Below are 22,463 nucleotides of genomic sequence, written 5' to 3' on the forward strand. Positions count from 1 at the left end.
GATAGATAGCTCATAGACTGACAGCAATAGTACTTACAGACCAGGGTGCCCTGGTGCTGCAAGAGAGATGATCTTAGTCTATCAGTTTCCTTTGCACTAGATTCAGAGGAAACATCTGCAGGAGGAAAGGCTGCATTTCAAAAGGTATGAATAAAACCAAATCAAAACTTAACAGCCCCCCCCCCCAAACCAACCAAACAAAAAAACCCACCACAACCCAAACCAAAACCACACAGAGTCAAAACAAACCCCACAAAAACAAACAAAAAACCAGCCCGACCCAAAACCCAAAGCACAAAGGAGAGCTGCAATGACTCTGTGAGCTGCCATTAACTTTCCAGACAGGGCATTGCTATCCCAGGCAGTAACTGCAGCCAGTCAGAGAGGTGGAGTTTAGCAGGATCATGGGGACTCTGGGGGACAATGACATGTGACGTTTTGTGAGCCAGTGTGGCAACCTATGTGGTGCTGGAACAAGGCCTTTGGAATCAGGCAGCAGTATCTGCAGCTCTTTAACGTGGACATGGACTTGTGCTTTCCAGTTCAAGCACAGAAAAATAAGTTTATAGAGGTGGGCTTTATGCTTGCAAGTATTTTCCATCACAGCTGTTGCTTCCTGCCCTGAGAGCTATTTGCAATGAGGCTGGTGGGACTTGAGGCCCTTTCCTACTGTGTGCCCAGCCCAATGTCTGCACAGCACCATAGACCTAAGTGCAATACCAAACCCCACTGATCTCTCATGCAGCACCTTCTTTAGCCCTCTGAACAATTCAAAACCCGGGGAAACAGTTTTTACTTACCTATATTAACACCTGCTATGCTGCAGTGATGCTGCTTTGACCAAGCCAAGCTCCTCCAATGGATGCAGCACAAGGATGGAACTGCAGCTTGCACCCAACTCTTCCACAGCTGCAGGCTCATCTTTCTCACTTACAAGAAATTCTTAATGCTTCCATAAAACCATATCTTGCATTTTTGTTGTGGTTTGTTTTTACCTAGATAGCCTCTTCACTCTTCATTTCCTGTAAGCTCACACACAGAGGAAGATGTGACTTTTTCTGGTTTAAAGTGGCTTTTATTTTATAATGGAGAAAAACGGCAGTAAGAGAGTAACAAAATTAATACCAGCCTAAAAGAGTGCAGGGCATCTATCACCCTGGGATCCAAAATATTCTTCAAGCAAAAAGGCTGATGAATTTTTAAGCTGTATCTCTATTGCAAGATGCTGAGATACTTGGGGCAGTAAATGCCTACACTGATAAAACCACATGAAGTATCCCAGCACAGAGCAACATACAGCTCAGGACTGGGTCCAGTGGGACACATTACTTGGGTGCAAAGCTGCAGGGATACCTTGCTGGTTTGTTCCGGTGTAGCTGGAAGCAGTGGGTGTGTATGCAGCCAGCATAGGGGCTGCAGCCTCCTCCTGGCTGCACAGCAGTGCCTGGTCATATAGACATGTCTTTAGGTATGTAAAGGTGCTAGCTGTATAGAAAAGTGAAAATCCCAGTGTCAAATCACAGACAGGATGAATACTGTTAAAAAACAAGTCCATGTAGACTTGTAGTGAGATGAAGCTCTTTACATTCTGGAAGATATTCTCCTGTGGCTGGACTAAATAGCCAGGCTGAAATTTTGGGCATATTGACATCAGTGAGACAAAGAGCTCAGCCCTTGTGTTGCAGGTGGCTCTGCTGACCCTGGCTGGGAGTGGGAGGCTGCAGCTGAGCTCCACTTTCTTGCTTTCTTGCCTGCAAGTTGCCTTACTTCTACGCTACACACTTCTGCGACTGCATCACCTCCATACCTACCCCAGCTTGCCTGCTGCTGTTGGTCCAGATTCCATAATCATACTCAAGTTGCTGCTGAAGATGATACTGCCATCCTTTTTCTGCTGCACTTAGGCTTGCAGAGAGCCTCCTGCAGTTGCTGCTGCAGTCCTGGAGGAACTGTACCCAGTAAGTTTTTGGTCACTGTCAGGAAATCTATCATAAAGCCTCCAGCTGGGTCCCCCTCAAAAAAGCACTCAGTGATATCCAGCCCAACAGCAACTCAGAAGCAAAACTGGAGATAAGCTGTTTGCTGACAGAGGATGTTGGGTTTGTGGGCCCTGGCAGGGACAGTTTTCCAAAGAGGAGCTGTAAGGCCAGCTGCAAGGTTAGGTGTGGATTCTCCCGGGGTCTCACACAGGACGAGTCTTAGGATTCAAATGGTCTGATTTCACAGCTGCATTTTCTTCTCTCTCTGTGGGTGACAGGATGACCTCACTAATGAAGAGAGAGACCTTATCAGAAGAGGAGACACAGTTTGACAGGCCTGGATCTGTGTTGGCCACCAGTGCCATTGAGCAGCTGGGCCTCATCCACAGGAGTATTAAACCAGAGAGCCTTCTGCTGGGTGCGAGGGTAAGGGGTGTGCATGTCGAGTGCCAGTGCTTGAAACCCCCCAGTCTGCAGCTGAGGCCATGCAGAGTGGTGCTCGCAGTAGCTCTGCAAGTCTGCCATGGGCTCAGGAGGCTGTGCAGCGGTTAAACCTTTTCTTTTGCTCAAGCACAATCTTTCTGAATTCTTTTCTTGGATTTTTTTTTCCCAGGGTGATGTGAAACTGTCTGATTTTGGGCTAAGCACAGCTGTTCAGAAGTCTCAGAGACCTGAGCTCTACAGGAACCTCGCACACAACCCCCCACGTGCCTTCTGTGAGCACAAGCTGTCCTTGTTCAACATGGAAGTAGTTGAGAGCTGAAGCCAGACCACAGCATAATTCATGTCTGCCGTTGTAAACAAGATTGGTCAGGCTGATTGCATTTAATGGGGGACTGGGAATGCACCTTCCCTGCTGATGGAAGCTTTGAATGGGACAGAAATTCTTATTTCTTTGTCATGTTGGTGTGGTTTTGCTCACGTGTACCTGGACACAAATAGAGTTTTGTGCCAATGTCAGGGAGGCTCCAGGAGCACTCATTCAGCTGCGACCTGGTTTTCATATGCTGACTTAGTGAGGGTGATGACCGTCTCCAGAAGCTTTTCATCAGAGGGAAGTTGCTCATCAGCTTGTCTGCAGGTGAGTGTTTTATAGAATAGTAGAATCGTTTGCGTTGGAAAAGGCCTTTCAGATTCCGCAGTCCCAACAGCTCACAAACTCTACCAAGTCTCATGCCAAACCCTGTCTGCAGCATTACATCTCTCTGTCTTTTAAGCATCTGCAGGGATGGGGATTCAGCCACTTCCCTGGGGAAAGTAGTCCAGTGTTTGAGAAGCTTTCAGTGAAGAAGCTTCTTTAATAGGCAACCTAAACACTGTGAGAAACGAACTCACTGCTGAAAATGTGTAACCAGTTTATTATAAAATAAAGGCAACACAGCGCTGGGCGCAGAGCGAGCTTGCTGGAGGCGCACCCCCACAACACGGAGGCGAACTGATAGAGACGGCAAACAGACATATTAATACATTAAACCGTACATATTCATATAGTCCCCAGCACGCTCCCACCCCTCTCCATCAGGACTGACAACACCTGCACTTTTGACCTGGCCAGTCTTTAGACCTGTTGGCACCTCCCCTTTCTCTCCCAATAGCCCACACAATGCAGACCATCAGCCCAACGATCCAGCCCAACGATCCAGCCCCACGGTCCCCAGTAATTCCCCTTGCGAAAGCCAAATATTATAACCAGTTTCTCACAACATCCTCTGATACAACTTGAGGCCATTTCCTCACGGGGGGGGGGGGACAATGAACACCAGAGTGAGCCCCCCCGATGCTGGGAGACCCCAAAATCTAAGATCCCGCAATTCCACTGAAGATACCAGATGAAGGGGGGAACACACCGAGACCATCAAAGGGTTTAAGTGAGGAAAGCAACAGACAGAAGAGATGGGTGACTGCCAGTGCTAAATGCGCTGACTGCAAAGTGATGTCGGGGCTGTCAGCCCTGGGAGCCCTGCTCGGAGATGCGGAGCTCTGTGTCTCCTGCGCGGCGGCGTTTGGATCAATACATCATTAATATTGTTATTGCCTCCCCGCCTCCTCCTTTGGCCGCAGGGGGCCAGGGTGCTGCTGGGACAGGACAGCTCCAAGGCAGGACAGCCCCAGGCGCGGCAGGGGGCCGGGGGCACAGCCGGGCGGGGGAGGCAGGGGCGGCCCTGCGGTGTGCCGAGCGGCTGCGAGAGCTCTGAGGGACGGGGAGGAGCGCTGGGGGGGCGGCTCGGAGCCGGGGCCGCTGTGAGCACCGCGGCGGGGCCGGGGCCGGGGTCTGTGCGCCCCGGGGCTCCCCGCCCCAGCGCTCTGCCGCACCGCAGCGCTCGGCGCCGGCCGCTGCCCCTCCGGCCCGGGCTCGGTGCGAGACCTGCAAGGGGCAGAGGCGCTCGGCTCTGCCGCGAGAGCTCAACCCCAGCCTGCGGCCGCGGAGTGCGGAGGCGGCGCTGGGGCAGAGCTCCGGCGCTGAGCTCTGGCAAGCACCGCGGAGCGCCCTGAGGCAGGGCCCGGGCAGGTGCGGGAGAGGGAGCGGGGGGGGCTCGAGCAGGGGGGGCCTGGGGCGGCCGAGAGGGACGTTTTAAATTCCCTTCTGTAACTGTGAGGTCTCTCCTGGGCCGCTCAGAACACTACAGATGTAGATACAGTTCATAGAGGGAGCAGCAGGGGTGCCCGAAGGCTCTCTGGGGGGCGCACCAGCGCCGGCGGAGGAGACTGAGCGCCCTGAGGCACGGGGCGGGGCCGGGGGCGGGGCCTGGGCTCCTCCCAGGGCTTCAGCGCGAGAATTCGAGCGGCCAGAGGCGCCCGGCCCGGGCGGGACCGGCCCCGGCCAGAGGCGCCGCTGGACTTGGGAGTCGCTCTCGGAGGGCAGCTGTGGCAGCCTGGCAGACCTGGCAGGCGCCTCAGGGGGGCTTTGGCGGATCCGCGAGGGACAGGAGCCCAGGTGCGAGCGGGGACAGGGAGGGCTGGCCCGGGGAGACCTGCGGGAGCTTAGAGCCTGAGGCGCTCCCCGGGCAGCTTCAACCGCCCGTCGGTGCAGATGTCCTCAGTGCAATGAACACGAGGGGGGGCTGCCAGGGCGGCCCGGAGGGCATTCCAGCGGCTGGGGGAGTTCCGGCTCTGCGGGGAAGGCTGAGCCGAGGCGCCGGTAGACGGGCTGGGTGCGAGGACGGCTCCCGAAGCACTGGGGCAGCGCGGGGGGTGGCGGAGCGCTGAAGGCAGCGCCGAGGTGCGTGAGAGGGAACGGGGCTGGGCTGGGGCAGAGCTGCAGCAGCTGAAGGGAGGAGTTTAAATGTCTAAGGTGTTTTCGCGAACAGCTCAGCATCTGGGTCCGTTTCTGTTGTTTTTAATAACATCGCGGGGAGCGGAGTGGGCTGAGCAGGGGCCGGGGGGAGGGCGCTCTCGCGCTTCCCGCCGCGGGGGCCGGCACGCGCCGCCTCTCGCCCTTCCCGCCGCGGGGCCCGGCACGCGCCGCCTCTCGCCCTTCCCGCCGCGGGTCCCGGCACGCGCCGCCTCTCGCCCTTCCCGCCGCGGGTCCCGGCACGCGCCGCCTCTCGCCCTTCCCGCCGCGGGGGCCGGCACGCGCCGCCTCTCGCCCTTCCCGCCGCGGGGGCCGGCACGCGCCGCCTCTCGCCCTTCCCGCCGCGGGGGCCGGCACGCGCCGCCTCTCGCCCTTCCCGCCGCGGGGGCCGGCACGCGCCGCTCTCCCCTCGCGCCGCGCGCCTCAGGCGCCGCCGGGGCGGGAACGGGAGGGGACTGAGATGTGCGGCGGCGCCTCCGGGGCGGGGCCGCAGCCCGCAGCTGCGCTGGGCTTGGGGTCTGGGAGGATCCGCTCCTGGGGCAGAGCTGCGGATGCCGGAGGGCAGGGCAGGCAGCGCAGGGGCTTGGGCAGGTTCGTGAGGGCGCAGGGTGAGACCGGCCGGGGGCAGGGGAATCAGCTCGGGGACAATTTCTGTTTCGTTAAAACCTGAGGCACTTCCCTCTGTAGCTCAGCACCTCCTGAGTGTGCCTCTGCTGTTTGCTCCTTCAGGCAGAACGAAGCTCTGCAGGGAGCAGACTCAGGGACAGAGAAGTGACATTTGGGCACAGAGACTGAGAGGATCTGTGGGGCAGAAAATGCAAACAGAGAAAACCCTGAGGTAAGCAAGAGCAGAGGTGACATCCTGGAGGGAAAACATGGAGGTAGTTTGTACAGGATAAAAGCCAAAGCTTTCGGAGGGAAAAGCTGAGGCAATGTGCTGGGGGCAGAGCGGGCATGGAGGGAACCTGAGGCAACCCACAGGGAGAAGGTGAAAATTGTCCTGAGAAAACCTGAGCAAAGAAGAGGGGACACAGGAAGCAGCTTGGAGGGAAGACTTAAGGCAAATATCTGTGAGACAAGATACAGAAATGAACAGGAAAGTTAACCTATGGGAGACAAAAACGAGGATTTGAGAGGGAAAATCACAGCTTATTTAGGAGGGAGAGTGAGGGGGAGGAAAGGCATGGGAGGGAAGAGCTGAGGAAAGATGGAGGGAGAAAAGGGGATGTTTTGGAGGGAAACAGAGGCCATTTTGGACAGGAGGAAGAGAAATTATGCCTGGAATTGTGAAGGAAATCTGTAGGGCAGAGGATGAAAATTTTGAAAATAGAAGCTAAGATAATGCAAGGAGAGAAAGGACATTTTGAACAGAAAAAGCCTGTAGTGACTGAGGAGCAGTGATACCTTTTCCCCTTGGGCGGGGAGGAATTGGCACTACTGAGGCCTAACTCTGTCCTCCTTCCTCAGAGGCAGCTGGCACAGAGCCCCACTATGGAGCGGCGAGGCAAGGTGCCGGGGGGCAAGAGGAGCTGAGAAGAGGAGGAGCACCGGGCTGAACACCTGGACATGAGCAAGGCGCCCTGGGCAATGAGACCTCCCTCTCAATTTGGCTGTGGCAACACAAGATCTTTGCCAGCACCGTTAGGGTGCCCTGGTTGGCTTTGTGCTGGGCGACCTCCCTGTAAGCAGGGCTCGGTCTTTGCTTTTGCTGTTGTAGGCGTTTTGCCACCTAGCTCCTTGGCTGCACGGAGACTGGCAACCCTGTAAGGAGGGTCCGAGCCGGCGTCTCGGCCCGTATGGGGGGAAGTGTAGCTGCCTGGACCCCAGCCCCCCCTGTAAGCAGGGGAGGGCCCTTTAAACAGTTTCTCGGCTGCTGGCGGCCTGGCCAGCGTGACGCCCTGTACTTGGGGCATGTCACAACGATTGGCATCCTGAGGCCCCTCTGCCTGCATGCATCCCCGGGGGGGCCAGGTCTGACCCTCTGCTCTCCTGCTCAGGGTTAAGGATGCCTGCCCCACCAGTGGCTGCCCAGAGCTTGCTCCCTCTCTTGGGAAGGGCTGTGTGTGTGGCCCCTCTTGCCTCTGTGTGCCTGAGTCTGCTTGTCCTTTAGGTCCCTTAGGAAAGGCTGTAGCTTAGCTTAGGCTTCCCAGGAGGGAAAGAGGGGCTCTGGGCGGTTCCACGGCAGTCTCCTTGGAGGCCTCGAGTGGGGTGGGAGCTCGGCTTGCCCCTCCTTTGATTGGATGGACACAGCGAAGCCGCTTAAGTCGTCCTGCGGCAAGGTGACCCCCCCTGTAGTTCAGGGCCTGGGTCTCTGCCTTCATGGCAGCCTGTTCCCTTGGCACCCTGTCAGATTAACAGCCCCGCACTCGGGGCCTGTGTGACGAGTTATGGAGCCTTCTGTGCCGTTCTGTCCCCTTCTGTCCCCAGCAGCAGCCCAAGGTCCCTGTAAGCAGGGCTGGGGAGGCTGCTTTTGGCAGCTAACAGGAACAAACCCTTAGAGGGTTGAGGTCAGTCCCTGGGCTCCTGAAGAGGTGGTGTTGTGCTGCAGCCAGGAGGGCCGGCCCGTAAGTGGGCGCAGGCCAGAGCCCGTGGCTCTCCGTGGGGCTTTTTGGGAGTGCCGGGCCGAGAGCGACCGCCCTGTAGGCAGGGAAGTGTGTTGCCGGTATCCGGCGGGAGGTTCAAGGAGGGACCCCCCCTGTAATCAGGGGGGGTAGATCTGGTCCCGGCCTTTCAGAGGCATGGGGCCAGGGAGTGCGTGGGGCTTATCTTAGCGTGTTGTTCCCCCCCGCCCCACCCCGTCTTCGGGGCTGGGGCCACAGCCCCCCGGCCTTTGGCCGTGATGCCCCACTGCCTGGCTGCTGTCTTCCTGTAGCTGCGGGGCCAGGCCAAGCTCTCAGCTCCCTGGGTTTCGACCCGCCCGTAAGAGGGGTCGGGGTCCGAGTGCCTTTGCGCTCAGCTGGCAGCCTGTGTGGGGCACCCCCCCCGGCTAGCGGGGTGTGGGTCAAGATGCCCCTGCAGCGGAGAGAAGGAGCCTCCGTGGGCCTTTTGGGACCAGGGCCGCCCTGTAAGTCAGGGCCCGGTCAGTGCCCTGGCATCCCGGGCGCTTTGAAATGCCAGCGGCGGCTCCAGCCCCCTGTAAGCAGGGTCGTGCAGCCGCTCTGGCCGCTGCGTTGCATGCCCAGCTCCGTTGCCCAGGGCGTCTGCTGCGGCGCCCGTCTGCGGTCCCGACCGGAAGCGTGCCGTGCGCCGCTTGGGTGAGTCGAGCAAAAGCGGGAAGACTTTGCAGAGCTGGGGGTGTCTGCGGGCGGGTAGCTGGCCGGGGGGTGCCCACGGGGAGCTGCCTGCGGGGCTGGAGGCTTCCCTCTTTCCCTCGGGCGGGGAGCAACTGGCACTACTGAGGCCTAACTCTGTCCTCCTTCCTTGGCAGTGGCTGGCACAGAAGGAAGAAGAGGCCCGCCGCGGAGCGGCGAGGCAACGTACGGCGGAGGCAAGAGGCGGCGAGGCAACATACGGCGGAGGCAAGAGGCGGCGAGGCAAGAGGAGCGGCGTCCGGCTGAAGAGCAGGACAGGAGAAAGGCGCCCTGGGCAATGAGACCTCCCTCTCAATTTGGCTGTGGCAACACAAGATCTTTGCCAGCACCGTTAGGGTGCCCTGGTTGGCTTTGTGCTGGGCGACCTCCCTGTAAGCAGGGCTCGGTCTTTGCTTTTGCTGTTGTAGGCGTTTTGCCACCTAGCTCCTTGGCTGCACGGAGACTGGCAACCCTGTAAGGAGGGTCCGAGCCGGCGTCTCGGCCCGTATGGGGGGAAGTGTAGCTGCCTGGACCCCAGCCCCCCCTGTAAGCAGGGGAGGGCCCTTTAAACAGTTTCTCGGCTGCTGGCGGCCTGGCCAGCGTGACGCCCTGTACTTGGGGCATGTCACAACGATTGGCATCCTGAGGCCCCTCTGCCTGCATGCATCCCCGGGGGGGCCAGGTCTGACCCTCTGCTCTCCTGCTCAGGGTTAAGGATGCCTGCCCCACCAGTGGCTGCCCAGAGCTTGCTCCCTCTCTTGGGAAGGGCTGTGTGTGTGGCCCCTCTTGCCTCTGTGTGCCTGAGTCTGCTTGTCCTTTAGGTCCCTTAGGAAAGGCTGTAGCTTAGCTTAGGCTTCCCAGGAGGGAAAGAGGGGCTCTGGGCGGTTCCACGGCAGTCTCCTTGGAGGCCTCGAGTGGGGTGGGAGCTCGGCTTGCCCCTCCTTTGATTGGATGGACACAGCGAAGCCGCTTAAGTCGTCCTGCGGCAAGGTGACCCCCCCTGTAGTTCAGGGCCTGGGTCTCTGCCTTCATGGCAGCCTGTTCCCTTGGCACCCTGTCAGATTAACAGCCCCGCACTCGGGGCCTGTGTGACGAGTTATGGAGCCTTCTGTGCCGTTCTGTCCCCTTCTGTCCCCAGCAGCAGCCCAAGGTCCCTGTAAGCAGGGCTGGGGAGGCTGCTTTTGGCAGCTAACAGGAACAAACCCTTAGAGGGTTGAGGTCAGTCCCTGGGCTCCTGAAGAGGTGGTGTTGTGCTGCAGCCAGGAGGGCCGGCCCGTAAGTGGGCGCAGGCCAGAGCCCGTGGCTCTCCGTGGGGCTTTTTGGGAGTGCCGGGCCGAGAGCGACCGCCCTGTAGGCAGGGAAGTGTGTTGCCGGTGTCCGGCGGGAGGTTCAAGGAGGGACCCCCCCTGTAATCAGGGGGGGTAGATCTGGTCCCGGCCTTTCAGAGGCATGGGGCCAGGGAGTGCGTGGGGCTTATCTTAGCGTGTTGTTCCCCCCCCGCCCCACCCCGTCTTCGGGGCTGGGGCCACAGCCCCCCGGCCTTTGGCCGTGATGCCCCACTGCCTGGCTGCTGTCTTCCTGTAGCTGCGGGGCCAGGCCAAGCTCTCAGCTCCCTGGGTTTCGACCCGCCCGTAAGAGGGGTCGGGGTCCGAGTGCCTTTGCGCTCAGCTGGCAGCCTGTGTGGGGCACCCCCCCCGGCTAGCGGGGTGTGGGTCAAGATGCCCCTGCAGCGGAGAGAAGGAGCCTCCGTGGGCCTTTTGGGACCAGGGCCGCCCTGTAAGTCAGGGCCCGGTCAGTGCCCTGGCATCCCGGGCGCTTTGAAATGCCAGCGGCGGCTCCAGCCCCCTGTAAGCAGGGTCGTGCAGCCGCTCTGGCCGCTGCGTAGCATGCCCAGCTCCGTTGCCCAGGGCGTCGGCTGCGGCGCCCGTCTGCGGTCCCGACCGGAAGCGTGCCGTGCGCCGCTTGGGTGAGTCGAGCAAAAGCGGGAAGACTTTGCAGAGCTGGGGGTGTCTGTGGGCGGGTAGCTGGCCGGGGGGTGCCCACGGGGAGCTGCCTGCGGGGCTGGAGGCTTCCCTCTTTCCCTCGGGCGGGGAGCAACTGGCACTACTGAGGCCTAACTCTGTCCTCCTTCCTTGGCAGTGGCTGGCACAGAAGGAAGAAGAGGCCCGCCGCGGAGCGGCGAGGCAACGTACGGCGGAGGCAAGAGGCGGCGAGGCAACATACGGCGGAGGCAAGAGGCGGCGAGGCAAGAGGAGCGGCGTCCGGCTGAAGAGCAGGACAGGAGAAAGGCGCCCTGGGCAATGAGACCTCCCTCTCAATTTGGCTGTGGCAACACAAGATCTTTGCCAGCACCATTAGGGTGCCCTGGTTGGCTTTGTGCTGGGCGACCTCCCTGTAAGCAGGGCTCGGTCTTTGCTTTTGCTGTTGTAGGCGTTTTGCCACCTAGCTCCTTGGCTGCACGGAGACTGGCAACCCTGTAAGGAGGGTCCGAGCCGGCGTCTCGGCCCGTATGGGGGGAAGTGTAGCTGCCTGGACCCCAGCCCCCCCTGTAAGCAGGGGAGGGCCCTTTAAACAGTTTCTCGGCTGCTGGCGGCCTGGCCAGCGTGACGCCCTGTACTTGGGGCATGTCACAACGATTGGCATCCTGAGGCCCCTCTGCCTGCATGCATCCCCGGGGGGGCCAGGTCTGACCCTCTGCTCTCCTGCTCAGGGTTAAGGATGCCTGCCCCACCAGTGGCTGCCCAGAGCTTGCTCCCTCTCTTGGGAAGGGCTGTGTGTGTGGCCCCTCTTGCCTCTGTGTGCCTGAGTCTGCTTGTCCTTTAGGTCCCTTAGGAAAGGCTGTAGCTTAGCTTAGGCTTCCCAGGAGGGAAAGAGGGGCTCTGGGCGGTTCCACGGCAGTCTCCTTGGAGGCCTCGAGTGGGGTGGGAGCTCGGCTTGCCCCTCCTTTGATTGGATGGACACAGCGAAGCCGCTTAAGTCGTCCTGCGGCAAGGTGACCCCCCCTGTAGTTCAGGGCCTGGGTCTCTGCCTTCATGGCAGCCTGTTCCCTTGGCACCCTGTCAGATTAACAGCCCCGCACTCGGGGCCTGTGTGACGAGTTATGGAGCCTTCTGTGCCGTTCTGTCCCCTTCTGTCCCCAGCAGCAGCCCAAGGTCCCTGTAAGCAGGGCTGGGGAGGCTGCTTTTGGCAGCTAACAGGAACAAACCCTTAGAGGGTTGAGGTCAGTCCCTGGGCTCCTGAAGAGGTGGTGTTGTGCTGCAGCCAGGAGGGCCGGCCCGTAAGTGGGCGCAGGCCAGAGCCCGTGGCTCTCCGTGGGGCTTTTTGGGAGTGCCGGGCCGAGAGCGACCGCCCTGTAGGCAGGGAAGTGTGTTGCCGGTGTCCGGCGGGAGGTTCAAGGAGGGACCCCCCCTGTAATCAGGGGGGGTAGATCTGGTCCCGGCCTTTCAGAGGCATGGGGCCAGGGAGTGCGTGGGGCTTATCTTAGCGTGTTGTTCCCCCCCGCCCCACCCCGTCTTCGGGGCTGGGGCCACAGCCCCCCGGCCTTTGGCCGTGATGCCCCACTGCCTGGCTGCTGTCTTCCTGTAGCTGCGGGGCCAGGCCAAGCTCTCAGCTCCCTGGGTTTCGACCCGCCCGTAAGAGGGGTCGGGGTCCGAGTGCCTTTGCGCTCAGCTGGCAGCCTGTGTGGGGCACCCCCCCCGGCTAGCGGGGTGTGGGTCAAGATGCCCCTGCAGCGGAGAGAAGGAGCCTCCGTGGGCCTTTTGGGACCAGGGCCGCCCTGTAAGTCAGGGCCCGGTCAGTGCCCTGGCATCCCGGGCGCTTTGAAATGCCAGCGGCGGCTCCAGCCCCCTGTAAGCAGGGTCGTGCAGCCGCTCTGGCCGCTGCGTTGCATGCCCAGCTCCGTTGCCCAGGGCGTCTGCTGCGGCGCCCGTCTGCGGTCCCGACCGGAAGCGTGCCGTGCGCCGCTTGGGTGAGTCGAGCAAAAGCGGGAAGACTTTGCAGAGCTGGGGGTGTCTGCGGGCGGGTAGCTGGCCGGGGGGTGCCCACGGGGAGCTGCCTGCGGGGCTGGAGGCTTCCCTCTTTCCCTCGGGCGGGGAGCAACTGGCACTACTGAGGCCTAACTCTGTCCTCCTTCCTTGGCAGTGGCTGGCACAGAAGGAAGAAGAGGCCCGCCGCGGAGTGGCGAGGCAACGTACGGCGGAGGCAAGAGGCGGCGAGGCAACATACGGCGGAGGCAAGAGGCGGCGAGGCAAGAGGAGCGGCGTCCGGCTGAAGAGCAGGACAGGAGAAAGGCGCCCTGGGCAATGAGACCTCCCTCTCAATTTGGCTGTGGCAACACAAGATCTTTGCCAGCACCGTTAGGGTGCCCTGGTTGGCTTTGTGCTGGGCGACCTCCCTGTAAGCAGGGCTCGGTCTTTGCTTTTGCTGTTGTAGGCGTTTTGCCACCTAGCTCCTTGGCTGCACGGAGACTGGCAACCCTGTAAGGAGGGTCCGAGCCGGCGTCTCGGCCCGTATGGGGGGAAGTGTAGCTGCCTGGACCCCAGCCCCCCCTGTAAGCAGGGGAGGGCCCTTTAAACAGTTTCTCGGCTGCTGGCGGCCTGGCCAGCGTGACGCCCTGTACTTGGGGCATGTCACAACGATTGGCATCCTGAGGCCCCTCTGCCTGCATGCATCCCCGGGGGGGCCAGGTCTGACCCTCTGCTCTCCTGCTCAGGGTTAAGGATGCCTGCCCCACCAGTGGCTGCCCAGAGCTTGCTCCCTCTCTTGGGAAGGGCTGTGTGTGTGGCCCCTCTTGCCTCTGTGTGCCTGAGTCTGCTTGTCCTTTAGGTCCCTTAGGAAAGGCTGTAGCTTAGCTTAGGCTTCCCAGGAGGGAAAGAGGGGCTCTGGGCGGTTCCACGGCAGTCTCCTTGGAGGCCTCGAGTGGGGTGGGAGCTCGGCTTGCCCCTCCTTTGATTGGATGGACACAGCGAAGCCGCTTAAGTCGTCCTGCGGCAAGGTGACCCCCCCTGTAGTTCAGGGCCTGGGTCTCTGCCTTCATGGCAGCCTGTTCCCTTGGCACCCTGTCAGATTAACAGCCCCGCACTCGGGGCCTGTGTGACGAGTTATGGAGCCTTCTGTGCCGTTCTGTCCCCTTCTGTCCCCAGCAGCAGCCCAAGGTCCCTGTAAGCAGGGCTGGGGAGGCTGCTTTTGGCAGCTAACAGGAACAAACCCTTAGAGGGTTGAGGTCAGTCCCTGGGCTCCTGAAGAGGTGGTGTTGTGCTGCAGCCAGGAGGGCCGGCCCGTAAGTGGGCGCAGGCCAGAGCCCGTGGCTCTCCGTGGGGCTTTTTGGGAGTGCCGGGCCGAGAGCGACCGCCCTGTAGGCAGGGAAGTGTGTTGCCGGTGTCCGGCGGGAGGTTCAAGGAGGGACCCCCCCTGTAATCAGGGGGGGTAGATCTGGTCCCGGCCTTTCAGAGGCATGGGGCCAGGGAGTGCGTGGGGCTTATCTTAGCGTGTTGTTCCCCCCCGCCCCACCCCGTCTTCGGGGCTGGGGCCACAGCCCCCCGGCCTTTGGCCGTGATGCCCCACTGCCTGGCTGCTGTCTTCCTGTAGCTGCGGGGCCAGGCCAAGCTCTCAGCTCCCTGGGTTTCGACCCGCCCGTAAGAGGGGTCGGGGTCCGAGTGCCTTTGCGCTCAGCTGGCAGCCTGTGTGGGGCACCCCCCCCGGCTAGCGGGGTGTGGGTCAAGATGCCCCTGCAGCGGAGAGAAGGAGCCTCCGTGGGCCTTTTGGGACCAGGGCCGCCCTGTAAGTCAGGGCCCGGTCAGTGCCCTGGCATCCCGGGCGCTTTGAAATGCCAGCGGCGGCTCCAGCCCCCTGTAAGCAGGGTCGTGCAGCCGCTCTGGCCGCTGCGTTGCATGCCCAGCTCCGTTGCCCAGGGCGTCTGCTGCGGCGCCCGTCTGCGGTCCCGACCGGAAGCGTGCCGTGCGCCGCTTGGGTGAGTCGAGCAAAAGCGGGAAGACTTTGCAGAGCTGGGGGTGTCTGCGGGCGGGTAGCTGGCCGGGGGGTGCCCACGGGGAGCTGCCTGCGGGGCTGGAGGCTTCCCTCTTTCCCTCGGGCGGGGAGCAACTGGCACTTCTGAGGCCTTGTTTTGTCCTTTTGGCAATCTTTGTCAAGGCAGACAGAAACGTAGCACTGCTGTGTATCATCATTTCTTGTCCTGCTCCTTCAGATATTCTTCATGTGGAAAGCACTCTCAGACTATCCTTTAGTCGCCACAAGCTGTATCAAAGGCCTGCCTCAGCTGATTTTTTGCCTGTTTATGTCTCCTGGCATAATGAGCTGCAGTCCTGTTGTGCAAGAATCCCATCCTTCTTCCATGTGGATTGTCACTTGCACTAGTGCAAAATGGTTGAGGTACCACTCAGCTCTTACTGTGTCCATTTGAAGTCCATTTTGCTTCGATTCTGGACAGCTTTTCTGTGCTCAGGGTGAACATGCCACAGGTGTAAGGGTGAATTTGTGTTCCCAGTGATCCTCTTCTTTGGGAGAGAATAATTTTTGTTCTGTTGCTCTTATGTGATGCCTCCGTGCTTTTAATGAGTTGGAAGGAAATTTTAAGTGGTATGGAAGCAGTATTCAGCAGGGACACTAAGGACCAGTTTTCAGTTAGTCCATGTGCTAGGCAATGCAGGTGAGAGGGCAGACTCAAATCAAACTCTCCAAAGCTTCTCATCATGTCTTCACATGGAGCAACTGCTCCTTCCCTTGCAGGCATCCTGGCTTGTTTCTAGGCTTAAGCATCTGTTGTGGACGTTCTTTGCACTTTTTAACCCTCCTAAACACCGGGGGGATTCTTCAGGGAACAGTTTAGCTCAATCACAGCACTTATTTGTCTGCTATTACTGTCTGTAAAATTTTGCCAGTGCTTCTATAATAAAAAGGTTTTTATTTCTGCTGTAGCTTGCAAGCTGGTGACCACCGTGGGAGCACCGCTCTGTTGTTCACAGAGTGTTTTTTTGTTGCAAACTTGGGACAAATGTGAGATTTAGGTGAGTTACTTTCTTTAGAAGTGTCTGCTCAGCCATCCTCTTCCTGGATCTCTTGGACAGAAGAAAGGTTTGTCTCTCTCTGTTTGCAGTGCCCTGATGAGGACTTGTGCCAACACAGGCTCAGAAAGCTGAAACCACCGAAGGGTTTAGTGGATGAGAGCAAAGCTCAGCCAGTTGCTGAAGGTGGAAACCTTACCCAGAAGGCTGTCCCCAGCTCGGGGTGATAAAAAGAACAGGAGCGTAGCTGCTCAGCTGTCTTTCCTTCTGTGATGCCACGTGGGGGTGGTAAGGGTGCAGCAGAGGATCAGTGAGGGAGGAGTGGGGGCAGTCTCCCACAAAGGCTGCTTGCAGACCTGAATGTTTGAAATGCCAGAACGTTCTTGGAGGGGAGGGAAAGCCCTGGGAAAGTGTGAGTGTGAGATGTTCCAGCAAAGGAAAAGCAGTGCTGTTTAGCAGGAGATTGCAGGACAGTGATTTGTATGCAGCAAGGCTTTGACCTGACTCCCCCTGGATCTCTGTTATCTTGAAGTGCTTCCAGAATAGAAAAGCACAGCCTGAGCAGGCCACAGAGGGTTTGAACTGGAAATAGAAATATCAACTGTGTCTCTCTCAATTAAAACTTTGTGTGTGCTTGTGGTGTGTTGTTTTTTCTTGGAATGGAAAAAGCCTGGAAGGGAGCTCAGCAAAGCTGCTCCCCAGGCAGAGGTGGAGGACCTGCCCCAGACCTGCTGTGTTGGGAGTCTGTTACAGGGGTCTGCTGTTATCTAAAGTGGGCCTGGGGGGTATGAAAAGGGAATTTGGGGGTATCTGAATGGTTCTGAGGGCCTCTGCAGGGTCCTGATGGAGACTGGGGGGAGGTGGTGGGGTTTAGGGTCAGGCATCTCTGTGGGGTTCCGGGTTTTGGGGTCTTGCAGGAGCTGGGGAGGTCTCACTCTGGGTTTTAGTGTACCTGGAGCCCTGGGAGGCCCCAGCTTCGGCTCCCCCTGCATCTAAAGGTAAGCTGGGTGCACCTCCAGGGCTTCAGATTGTGACAAAAGGGGTCTGGGGACATGTGAACGGGACTGGGGGTACCAAGGCGGTTCTGACCTCACCAAGGTGCTGGCTGGGCAGTTTGCTTTATTTTCTGACATTTTTGGGGGTGAATCAAAGGGAGTGGGGGGATTGTGTGTGGGCTGGTTTTGCCACGTGGGGCAGGAGGCTGCTGCAGCAGAGGAGCAGGAGAGCGAGGGCTGGGGGCACCCCCCTAAAGTGCTGAAAACTCTCGGAGGGGACCACAAAATCTTCAAAACTGTAAGCACTGGGGTTAGGCGAGGTGGAGGCAAACCTCTCGTTTGCAGCTGGAGAGGCAGGGGTTGGAGTGATGGTGCGTAAGAAAGCTTTGGAAACGACCCCTGTCTGCCCTTTTTAAAGGCTTAGAGAATTGAAAAACAGAAGCCACAGAGGGGCTTGAGCTATAAGCAGAGCCTGTGTCATGCAAATTCAAAACAGCGGCGTCTGCGCGTTGTGGTTTGTAATGTAAATAGAAAAGATTCTGAGCAGGGCCGAGCCGAGCTGCTGCCCACGCCCAGGGAAGTGCTCAATCCCGCCCTGCCTGTGTAATGGCACTGCTGCAATGGGCACAGCGCCTGCGCCCTAGCCCGGCTCTGCTCGCGCCAGAGGGGCAGCGTCCCGGTGGTCGCTATGGATACGGCGCCTGCGCCCTAGCCCGGCTTGGCTCGCCCCAGGGGGGCAGCGTCCCGGTGGTCGCTATGGATACGGCGCCTGCGCCCTAGCCCGGCTCTGCTCGCGCCAGGGGGGGGCAGCGTCGCGGTCGTCGCTATGGATACGGCGCCTGCGCCGCAGCGGGTCCGGTCCCGCGCACGCGCCCTCCTCGCGGGCTTCGCCCCGCTTTTCTGGCCGGGGGGGCGGGCGCCGCGCTGAGCAGCTTTGGAGCCGGAGCGGTGGCGGAGAGCCCTGATTCGGCGCCTGACGCCGTTCTGTGCCCCAGGGTGCCTGCGAACCGCCGTACTTTGGCGGGGCAAGGGGTCGTGGCGCATTCAGGGAGCTTGCACTGCGGTTTCCGGTGTCGCTGCCGGCCCGGGACTCCCAGGTGTGTTCCTTCCGGCGTCTGAAGGTGGTCTGGGGCCATCGGCAGGGCTTTTGGGGGTGACGGAGGAGGTCTGGGGACACCTAAAAGGGTCTGGGGATATGTAAAGTTCTCGTGGGGCCATCTGAAAGGGTCAAGGGTCGTGGGGAGGCAGCTGGGCACCTCCGACGGACCCTTTGAGAGGTCTCTGCAGGCTCCCGTGGGAGCTGGGGGTGTCTCGGGGTGGGTTTGGGTTTGGGTTTGTGCTGCAGACAGCGTTGATAATGACTTAGAGAAAGACACACAAGAGACTCAGTAAGTCTCTTGTATCGTGCTTCTGTTCTGGCGCCTGACACAGGTAGGATCATTTCAAAAGAGCTGTGTGTCTTCAGAGAGGTTTGGGCAAACTTTTATACAAAAAGTTATCTGTCTATAATGACAGAGGTCCAGATGCTGCCTATCTATACAAAGCTTATCTATCTAAAAGAGCAGAAGTATACATATCATGCAGGTGTCCTTTATCTTATACAAAAGAGCATCTTGTCCAAGACTAACAGAAGTGAATCACTGACAAATCCTGTTATTCCTTCTCTATCCAAAGGCTGTCTGCCAGCCCCTCTCCCCCTCCCTGCGTTCCAGCATTTCAGCTAACAAGCGGAAAATTCTTATCAACTCTGTTCTGTTAATGAGACTTTTCTGTTCATCAGTTCCCCCCTTTCTCACAGCCGACAGTATATTCCTATACTATATTTTCTTAAGGCAAACTTTGGACCCAGGCTTTCTGAGCTATCTTTCCCATGCTGACACTTGTGGAAGTTACTCTCAGATGTAGTCACCCAGTCTGATGCCCCCCAAGTCCAATTCATTGAGGCTTCCCCAAATAAAGGGGTCCTCATTTGGCCTCGAGGAAGTTCAGTGCATATCCAACAGTTAGAGAGATTAGTTTGCAAAGCCAATTCTTGCCTAACGTGTAAGTACATATTGCCTTCCCATCCCTCAATTTCCTTGCTGTGCTGCAAAGATTTTGAGAGGAATTTCTAGGTATTAACTACAGCCAGGGCAATCCTTCAAGTGCCCTAGGAATGCAGTGAAAACCTTTTGGGAATTGTTCCTGCTCTGGTACTCCTCAAGCTATGAGGAGCTCTTCAGGGCAGCTCCAAGGTTAGGTTTGGATTCTCCTGGAGTCGCACACAGAACGAGTCTCACGATTCCAGTGGTCTAATTTCATAGCTGCATTTTCTTCTCTCTGCCTAGGTGACAGGACGACCTCACTAATGAAGAGAGATAGCCTGAGCTCTGCAGGAACCTTGAACCCAAGCAGCCAGTGCCTTCTGTGAGTACAAGCTGTCCTTGTTCAACGTGGAGGTAGTTGAGAGCTGAAGCCAGACCATACCTTAATTCCCTCAGCTTCCTCTTCTGCAGATTAAACAGTCCCAGTTCCTTCAGCCACTCCTCCTAAGGCTTGTTATCCAGACCCTTCACCAGCTTTGTGGCCCTTCTCTGGACTCACTCTCTCACAAGGGGTGTCCTGGGGAACACCACTTGTGCCCGGCCGTCCACCGGCTGGGTTTAACTCTGTTCCCCACCGCTCTCGGGGCCCAGCCATCCATCCTGTTCTGCTGTCCAGCAGTCCCTTTGAAAAAAAATCCATCTGAAAAAAGAAGTAGCAGAGAAGGAAAGCTGAAGCTGCAAAGACTGCAGTCCCCTCAGTTCTTGTGGTACCCTCTGTGAGATCCTAAGCCACCTGAACTGAGCCGGTCAGGCAGCCAAGCTAGTGCAGCAGTGTCTTCTGGAGAGTTGATAGGAGCCAGTTCTGTGGGGTTTGTTGAAGGGAGTGGCCAGTCGTTCTACATGAACAATTGTCTTAGTGCTAGCAAGCAGGAGGCTCTGAAGTGTGGTACTTTGAGAGCTCCATTCATACTTGCCCTTCAGGAGGAGCCAGCTCTTTCATTGAAGGATCTTCCTGAGGTGTCCAAGTACAATTTCCGTTGACACTTTTCAGCTCTTACATCCAGGTTGCTGACAGAGGATGTTGGGTTTGAGGGCCCTGGCAGCGACAGTTTTCCAAAGAGGAGCTCTAAGGCCAGCTGCAAGGTTAGGTTTGGATTCTCCTGGGGTGCCTGTGCTTGAAAGCCCCCCAGAGGCCGTGCAGAGTGGTGCTCGCAGTAGCTCTGTGCAAGTCTGCCATGGGCTCAGGAGGCCAGTATCTAGAGAGAGGGAGAGGGAAGGACAGAGACACTTCTAAGACAGTTTTAAAGAAATAATTATGAGAAGAGGCAAATTAATTCTGGGGACTAATGTGATATATCTGTTTAAGAGAAAAAAAAATGAAGGAGGTTTCTGACCATAACCAGGCTGACAAAGCACAGTAATGTGGTTTCCTATGGGATTCAACTCCTCCTGCATTGCACAGGACACTTCAGCAGCTGTCCTGACAAGCTCTAAGTAATGAACTTAATCCACCCTGTGCAAGCAATGGGGCAAAAGATTACAAAATCCATGTATGCAATTGAGATGTGTTACGTTGGGACGCCCAGGATACAGCTCATCAAGCTCTCCTAGTTTTTAGACGCAAGATGGAAGAAGGAAGGGGGAAGACAGAGCAGAAGGTCTATTTAAATATGAAACTCCTAGGCTGAAAGAAAAGAAAAACATTTTAAAGAGCACTCAGTGAGACTCTGTCACCAGCATAGCTAATCACAGAATCACTGAGTGTTAGGGGTTGGAAGGGACCCCAAAATAGCATCCGGTCCAACCCCTGTGCCGGTGCAGGATCACCTGGGGCAGGTTTTGAATGTCTCCAGAGACTCCACTAACTCTCTGGGCAGCCTGCTCCAGGGCTCTGGCACACACAGTGAAAAGGTTTTCCCTTCTGTTCCTGTGGAACTTCCTCCTTTTATTCGTCGGACACAGCGAAGCCGCTGGGTCGTGTTGCTGCGGCAAGGTGACCCACCCTGTAGTTCAGGGCCTGGGTCTGTGCCTTCATGGCAGCCTGTTCCCTTGGCACCCTGTCAGCTTAACAGCCCTGTACTCGAGGTCTGTGTGACGAGTTGTGGAGCCCTCCATCCCCCTTCTGTCCCCAGCAGCAGCCCAAGGTCCCTGTAAGCAGGGCTGGGGAGGCTGCTTTAGGCAGCTAACGGGAACCAACCTTGCCTGGCCCTTAGGGGGCTGAGGTCAGTCCCTGGGCTCCTGAAGAGGTGGTGTTGCGCTGCTGCCAGGAGGGCCGGCCCGTAGGTGGGGCACGGGCCAGAGCCCGTGGCTCTCTGTGGGGCTTTTTGGGAGTGCTGCTGAGGCCTCACTCTGTCCTGTTGGCATCCTTTGTCAGGGTAGCCAGATCCTAGGCCTGATGTCTGTCGTTAGCTCAATCGCAGAATTTCCTCGTCTGCTGTTCCTGTCCGTAAATTTTTGCCAGTGCTTCTGTAATAAAAAGGTTTTTATTTCTCCTGTAACTTGCAAGCTGGTGACCTCCTTAGGAGCACCACTGTGTTGTTCACAAAGTTCTTTGCTGTTGCAAAGCTGGGAGAAGTGTGAGGTTCAGCTGATGAAGTTTCTCTCTTTAGAAGTGTCTGCTCAGCCGTCCTCTTCCCGGATCTCGGAGCTTTGTCTCTCCCTGTTTGCGGTGCCCCGACAAGGACTTGTGCCGACACATCCTCGGGAAGCTGAAACCACCAAAGGGTTTAATGGGTGAGAGCAAAGCTCAGCTGTGTGCTGAAGCTGCAAACCTTGCCCAGAAGGCTGTCCCCGGCTCGGGGTGATAAAAAGAACAGGAGCGTAGCCGCTCGGCTGTCTTTCCTTCTGTGATGCCACAGCGGGGTGGGCGAGGATACAGCAGAGGAGCAGTGAGGGAGGGGTGAGGGCAGCCTCCCACAAAGGCTGCTTGCAGACCTGAAATGCCAAATGTTTGAAATGCCAGGACGTTCTTGGAGGGGAGGGAAAGCCCCGGGAAAGTGTAAGAGTGAGTGTGAGGTGTTCCAGCCGAGGAACAGCGGTGCTGCTTATTGAGAGATTGCAGAAGGGCAGTGATTTGTGTGCAGAAAGGCCTTGACGTGACCCCCCTCTGTTCTGTAGAAAGGCTTCTAGAGGAGAAAAGCACATCCTGAGCAGAGCCACGGGGGGGTGTGGGGTGTGGTTTGAAGCAGAAATAGCAACTGTCTCTCAATTAAAACAGTGGATTGTCTTTCATGTGTGTGTGTGGTGTGCTGTTTTTTCATTGACTGGAAAAAGCTCTGCAGGGAGACCAGCTGATCTGCTCCCGAGGCACAGCAGCACCGGACCTGCTGAGCGCTGGGGGCCTGTTAAGGAGGGTCTGCTGTCATCTGAAGTGGGCTTGGGGGTATGAAAGGGGAATTTGGGGGCATGTGAAGGGTTCTGGGAGCATCTAGAGGTGTCTGGGGACCTCTGGAGGGGCTCCTGGGTCATGTCTGGAGGGTCACGGAGGAGTGGGGGGGTCTGTGCCTCAGTGTGGTTTCGGGGTCTCTGTGTCAGGTCCCCACAGCGTGTGGGTTGCTGTGTGGCACTGCTGGAGTCTCGGTGTCCCTAGCGCCCCTGACTCTTCTGCTCACTGCTCCCACCTTGTGGGCACGGCCAGGTACTGCTTGCTGTCGCCTGCTGCCAAGGGTGTGAGTGGCCTCTGAAGGGAGGCGCAGAGAGGTATTCTGGGGCGTCTAGAGGGGCTTTGTGGGCATCGAGAGGTGTCTGGCGGCCTCTGGAGGGTCTCCGGGGGGGGAGTCTCTGGAGGGTCCTGAAGCAGCTGAGGGGGCGGGGAGTGGTGGTGTTGTGTTAGAGGTCTCTGGGGGGTTCCAGGTTTTGGGGTCC

At 58.2% G+C, this 22,463-nt stretch overlaps 3 long non-coding RNA genes across 6 annotated transcripts; all 3 read left to right on the forward strand.

Annotated features, from left to right (window-relative positions):
* The first annotated feature begins 2,974 nt into the window (after positions 1–2,974).
* Positions 2,975–10,042, forward strand: LOC137448652 (uncharacterized). 3 transcript variants are annotated; one of them, XR_010989177.1, is made up of 4 exons: positions 2,975–3,060; positions 6,001–6,109; positions 6,739–8,525; positions 8,699–10,042. It is a non-coding gene; the product is annotated as an uncharacterized lncRNA (long non-coding RNA). The 3 variants fall into 3 exon arrangements; XR_010989176.1 differs by lacking the exon at positions 2,975–3,060 and adding an exon at positions 4,740–4,914; XR_010989178.1 differs by lacking the exon at positions 2,975–3,060 and adding an exon at positions 5,791–5,862.
* Positions 10,043–10,075: 33 nt separating this feature from the next.
* On the forward strand, positions 10,076–16,214 carry LOC137448637 (uncharacterized). 2 transcript variants are annotated; one of them, XR_010989163.1, is made up of 5 exons: positions 10,076–10,527; positions 10,701–12,528; positions 12,702–12,737; positions 12,769–14,529; positions 15,495–16,214. It is a non-coding gene; the product is annotated as an uncharacterized lncRNA (long non-coding RNA). The 2 variants fall into 2 exon arrangements; XR_010989162.1 differs by having other exon boundaries at positions 12,702–14,529.
* A 1,342-nt stretch (positions 16,215–17,556) lies between these two features.
* On the forward strand, positions 17,557–21,830 carry LOC137448653 (uncharacterized). The gene is made up of 3 exons (XR_010989179.1): positions 17,557–17,672; positions 18,903–18,981; positions 21,209–21,830. It is a non-coding gene; the product is annotated as an uncharacterized lncRNA (long non-coding RNA).
* Positions 21,831–22,463: the final 633 nt, after the last annotated feature.

This window comes from Melanerpes formicivorus, unplaced genomic scaffold, assembly GCF_026170545.1.
Source record: "Melanerpes formicivorus ecotype bairdi unplaced genomic scaffold, bMelFor1.0.p_v2 SCAF_25, whole genome shotgun sequence".
NCBI classification, from domain to species: domain Eukaryota; kingdom Metazoa; phylum Chordata; class Aves; order Piciformes; family Picidae; genus Melanerpes; species Melanerpes formicivorus.